This window comes from Rhea pennata, chromosome 1 (genome assembly GCF_028389875.1).
Source record: "Rhea pennata isolate bPtePen1 chromosome 1, bPtePen1.pri, whole genome shotgun sequence".
In the NCBI taxonomy this organism is placed as follows: Eukaryota; Metazoa; Chordata; class Aves; order Rheiformes; family Rheidae; genus Rhea; species Rhea pennata.
The window spans coordinates 43,819,121-43,825,489 of NC_084663.1; positions in this window are offsets into that span (position 1 = coordinate 43,819,121).

Genomic DNA, 6,369 nt, shown 5'->3' on the forward strand with positions numbered 1-6,369 from the left:
TGACCCACACTGTTTGAATTATACCTCACTCTGCAAATAGCCTCACTGACTATAGAAGCAAGGGAAGCAGAATCCAAAAGGAGACTTACCTGACAGAGGAATCACCTATACAAAGGAATTATTATTATCAACTTTAACTACAGCTCTTGGATTTCCACAGCTGTCACTGTTGATCACAAGCTTTTCAGATCTGTTTTTGAAATGTGTGTTGTTAGAGAGCATGAGTCTCTGCTCAGTACTCAGTACTCAGTTGCAGACTTTACCATGCTTTAGCACCATGGTCCTGTCTACATTAACAAGTAATTCAATGCAATAGGGACAGATCAGCAGCTGGAAATAGCTGGTGCTGAATCCTACGTCCACACTATATTTTGTGTGTGGACATTTTAGCTTGGACTGACTTTACTGTGAAACTTGAACTATTTCCAGATTTATATTGTGGATGTCTCTACCATACCTGTGGTCCAAAACTGTCCAAAAATAATTATGTCCCAGTTAGCTTTGGAGTATAGTAGATGCACTTTTGGAGTGGCAATTCCAGCTTCATTTCCTCCGAAATTTTGCATTCACCCAAATCACCCTGCAAGTCAAGCCAACATACAGTAAGTGGGGATGATCCGAGGATTCAGTTCCAAACCTCACTACACTTCTGAACCAAAACATTGCTGCCTCTAGACACTGAAGAGTGCTTACTGAGACTTCCCTGCTGCATTGTGTATCAGTGACCAAATCCTCAATAGGATCAGGTCCATTGCCTTTAATTAAAATGCAAATCACTTTACTGTACATCTGGATGATGAACTAAATAGCTCTGCCATTTCAGCACTGCTAAAACTTGCATTTAGAACAATGGAAAACAGTGGCAGCACTGAATTTTGCCACTTTCTTTTGTTACATGGCATTCATTTGTGTTTTGTGGATATAAAACAGCCACGTGTATGTCTTGTATGCAGGAGAAGAATTTGCTTTTCATTTAAAGAACTAAAGACAAACATAATTTTTAAAAGCAAGTAAGACATTACGGAAGTCATATATAGGTGATATTAATCTAAAAACTTGTATTTAATTAAATATGTTGCTAATACATAACTCTTAGTCGTCTTACATTTTTAGCATTTTGGAGCAATTTGCTGCTGGCCCAAAGCATGAACTTTTCAGACTGACAATGAGAGCATTTAATCTCTAGTTCACTTTAAATAGATTCTTCTAGCTGAGAACAGAGAGGTCTGGCAACAGAAGTGTGTGTTAATGCTATGGTGATGAATGATTTAAAAGGTGTTATTTAATTTGGCTACTAATAAAAGTTATTTTCCTATAATTTTGAAATTTTAATATAAATAATAAAAACACCTGGCCCTGATGCAGCCTCTGTAACATTTGATAATTGCTTTACTAAAGCTAACATGTCTATTAAATCTTTGGAAAGAGGCTAGAAAATTCAGGTTAAAAATACATTATCTCAAAAGCTCTGGTTTTTAAAAAAATCCAGTGTACTCAGAACTTCTACAAGAGATAACAAAGAAGAAATAAAAGACAAAAAAAAGAAGCCTAATCTTAAAATAATTTCAGTTAGTAGTATACAATACATAAAATGTAAAAGGTTAAGTAAACTCAGTTGTAAACTGACATAATCCAGACCGACAGAGATCATTTAGAAATAGCGTCCATATAATGGATGAAAGTAGAGGAGTTGTTCGGGAGTACTGGGAATACTGTAAACTGAATTACAGTCTAGTTTTCTTCACCATACTTTCCTTAAGTAATACATATGGGGTGTTTGAGTGAGGTGTCATAGTAAAAATATTCTTTTCTATTGGCAATTAGTGCCCTATATCTGTTGGAGCACATGCAATATTAGTGGTATGGTAGCTATCAGGAGAGGAAGATCCTGTTTTAGATTAAATGATGCTATAGTGTGTAGAGGTGCTTGCTCCCTGCAGAGATTTGGGTGTGTCTTTTATAGGCAACTAGTGAACTGTATTTGGTATCCTTCAGTCTTTCTGCATTCCAAAGATGAACTGTATTTCAGAGGGGTCTGTTCAGGAAAAGTCTTTGGGTAAAAGACAATTACTTAAAAAGAAACTACTGCTGAAGAGGTCTTGTATATGCTATTACTGCAGAGACGCCTCAGTTGCCTTCCATAGACTTACAGCAATAGTGGCTCAAAATGATTCAGCAATTGCTATTTCATAATAAACAGAGATGAAGAATAATTTAAAATGGGCCATTATTGGCTTCCACAGATTTAAAATTTAGCAGCTACTCCAGGTGGTTTTGTGGTATTAAGTCTGTTTTTATTGAATGATACAGATTCAATTAGAATAGGTTGCAGGAACTGCTATTGTGTTGCTAATGTCTCCATTGATAATTACTGTTGACTTGGTGTTTGCCCTAATGGCCAGACCTTATCACTCTTCCAGTGCAGCTCTCTGAAGCCTTTTGGCTCCGTCACTCTGTTGAACTGGGAATACTCTGTCTCCTCTTGTTTCACAGAGCAGGCCTTTGACATCCAGGCATTCAGGGATCTAAAGAAAAGAAAAGGAAGGAAAAATTTCCCTCTGAATTGAACTGGTGAAGGAGATCCTCAAGGCTGATCCAGAAGAGTGGCTATATAAACTGTGATATGAAGATGGGTTTCTTGATAGATGGAATTAATGTGCCAGAGTCTGTAGGCTGTAGACTGTTAACAGTACAAGCATAAAGATATCTTGTCAATATGATTGTCAGCAGCCTATTCGCTTGCATAACTATAACTTCTGTGGCTTGGTGATGAGTTAAGACAGGCAATATTTTGGAAGACATCTTCAGAATAATGATGAAGAATGCTAACATTTAGCAAATCCAGAGTGATTAGTATGTGATATAGGTAGGCAAGGTCTAGCCTCCATGACTTTACCAGCAGAACTACCCCTGTTTTGACATATACTTGCATGTTGCAATTTGAAGTCTGGTTAGTATAATCTTGCATGCATGCTGATTAAATCAAACCATTTTCCGCAGCTGATGTATATCCAGTATTGATGCTTTTTCATTAGTACATGCCTGGATGCTCAATGAAAGCAGTCCTTCAACAACAATGCCCATTTCGTATAACTAGGGCTGTTCTAGTTAAATATTTGAACTCTGTGGCCAGAAGTCATAGTGATTACACCTAGAAGCCTGCTTTTCCTTCCATTATAATTTCTAGTGTGTTTTTAAAATCCTTCTCTCCCAGTAATTCTACCTTTTAAACATAAAGGTATGACTTGGCACAAATCTAAAGGAAAAAAGTCTGGTCAAAGTTTGCTCCTTGGCTTTCTCAGGGAAGAAGTCCTGAGCTTCCTCAACCTATATGAAGAAGAATCAGTTATGAGCTTTACTGAAGAGCAACCCCAGCAATAAAGATGAAATGCTGGCAACATTATAACTGTGAAATATCCCATAGCACAAGTCCTCAATTCATTTTGGTTTATTCCACTGGGCCTTTGGCATCCTAACAAGCAAAGTATCAGTCAGAATCATGACTATAGTCAGTTATGTTGGCACGACTAACATCTAGCAGTCCACTGGACATGTCTTTCATGTATTCTTCATACTGGGATTTGCTGAGCTGTCCTAAAAGAGCTATCTAAATCAAATTAAATGCTTCTAAGAATATCTTTTTGGAAAACTTTATAGAGTTCTCTCATTTACATTTTTCTCCTTGCTCATCAGTCAGTTCTCAGTGGCCTTGCTGTGCTATACTTGACAAGTCTTTTATATCTCCTGAAAAATGAATTAAATCAGAAGAAAGAAGAAATAAAAAAAAAAAAAAAAAAAAAAAGGAAGACATGATCTCTAACTTAGTCAAGAGTGTGGGAGCTAGCACACAGGCAGCTAAAGAGCGGAGGGAGTATCTTTTCAGTGAAAGAAAAAGAAGAACCAGAAGGTGGTTCAGAAAGTATACCAGATTTTATGCAGCCCTTCAGATACCAAAAGAGTGTATTATAAAGCACGAGGAAGCAGAAGAACCTAAAACTTGCTTGCCAGGAACTATTGTACTACAGCGATGGTTCTGTGATCCATGTCACAGCCATCTTCTGCTTGGTGATAATATATTATGACCAAACCAGGCCTTTTCACTTGACCACAGTGTATATTAAAGGGAATTATATTCTAATCTGTGATTCATGTAAGAATGGTCAACACCTTGGACTTTGTTTTTTCATGGTTTGAATGTTTGAAATATCTCTGTCTGCTATTATTTCTTATGTAAATCATAGTATACTTTGACTTTCAAAAATGACATATTAATTTAAAACCTATAGTTAATATAAAATCTATGTGCAAGCCAAGCACAATGACACAAATTAGTGCAAAGCAGATACTCTTCTGATTCTGACATACTGTCAAAGAGTGTGCCCTTAAGGCCTGCATCAAGTGTGCATCTCTGCAGCCTGCTCAGGTAATTGCCTTCATGTCTGGCAGCTTGAAATCAGCAGATACGGTTTTGCCGCCATGCCCTTTTCTGGTAGCATTTTCCTTTTGGTTTCACAAATATTCTGTAAAACATAATGCTCAGATGTCACAACAAAAATATTTTGGCTTATGTAGGCACATGGTCATCTTGAAGCATTTCCAGCGCTAGTCTACAAACCCATACTCAGCAGCCATTTTGCACATGCTCAGGCAGTGCTCACATCTTTCCTTGCATCTGGGGGTACAGCTCCATGATGAGGAGCAAAAAATAGGTTGTCCCTCAGGAAGCCGTTGTGGCAACAAGAGCAATGTGAATGTACTGGTCTAGGAAAATGTCCCCATTTGGTCCTTACAAAAAACCTTTCATTCTGATGAAGTGTCATGGACCTCTTTGACCAGTTACATTAACACCAATTATATGTCCCCAATATTCCAACAATGTTTTCACAGCCCTGTCAGATTTGCTGTTTTTGTTTCATTGGCGAAGGAGAGAGGAGGGTGTGTGGGCGACAGAGCTGAGATACTACTTCTCTCTAAAGCACAGTTTGGGAGGCAAATTGCATTGAGTTCCACTCTTCTCCTTTTGCTATATCGCCCATGAACACAATGTTATCCAGGAAGGCATGCTTAGTAGCTTTACAGACTTGGATGAAAACTGCCCATGCTATAGATCTTCCAACTTCAGCATAACTGCCCAAAAGCATGTAATAGGCTTCACTAGCACCATCTCTGAAAGCTCTTGTCATTCAGGCGCTGGAATTGAACTCTCCCAGAGCACTGTCTTCTACAGCCTCAGAGAGAGACTTCTCTCCTGGTGACCATCATGAATTTATAAGACAGCTCCACCTCCCCTTTCATTACTTGTTTTACAAGCCCTGAAGCTTTACCTTACCAAATGTAGCTGTTACATAAATGCTTACAGCATTCAGTAACTTTCCCTAATTGTCCATTGCAGTAATTCTTACTGCTTTACAAGCAGTCATTTTAGTGATCGTTGAAATTTCACAAATCAAACCCCAAAAAACTCCAGGTGCTCTGTGAGCTGCTACTCCAGAACAGCATCCCAGAGCTGCTACTGATAATCCCAGATGGGTAGAGCAGTCCAAGTTCAGCACGTGCAAACCAATTATTAATTGGCTTAAGATAAATTTCTACCTTAATATTTGCCTCTAATGCAGTTTCTGTACGTGCTAAGTCCCAGGTATATGTGATCAGCTTGGGGACTGTCTGAGCCACAGTCTGAGATTACATGTGCATAAGAATATGTTGGAAAATAAACTGTGATTTTCTAAAAACATTTAGAGAGGAGAGAATAATTTTGAAAATCAACCTAAAGCTGGCCATTAAGCTTCTGCAGTGTGAACTATAGCAATTTTCAGGTGCATCAGAAAAGAGTTTTTTAGTTCAGTCAGAATTCTCATCTTTAAACATTCAGTGCTATTCTGTCTTTACAGAGACTGTCAGAAAAGCGGCATTGAGTTTGAAGAGATTAAGTTCAGGTCACAGACCGTTGTCTTTAAGAGGAATGGAAATCTTCTGAAAGTATTTAAATTGTATCAGTTTGCAGTTGGCAGCAAAAACATATTCATAAGTCAAGCTAATCTTTGTAAAACATTAAAACACCAACGTATTTTACAGTGCTTGTTCTACGGTTAGGCAAAGTTTATGACTTTTAACCGGAACCAGAAAGAAAAAAATAAAAAGTCCATTTGCAGGACACCTTCTGCTTGCAGAAGCAATTGTGGCAGCCATTATGCACTTACCATTAATCACACGCTGTTTTAATCCTAGTTCTGGTGAAGACTGGGATGTTGGCCAAGCCATCAGGGTGATTCCCTCATTCCTTTCAAAATATACCCTGAAATCTTCAACTCTAGATGCATATCTTCTCATCCCTTCTCCTAGGGGTGAGAAGGCGACAGCCTGAGCTGT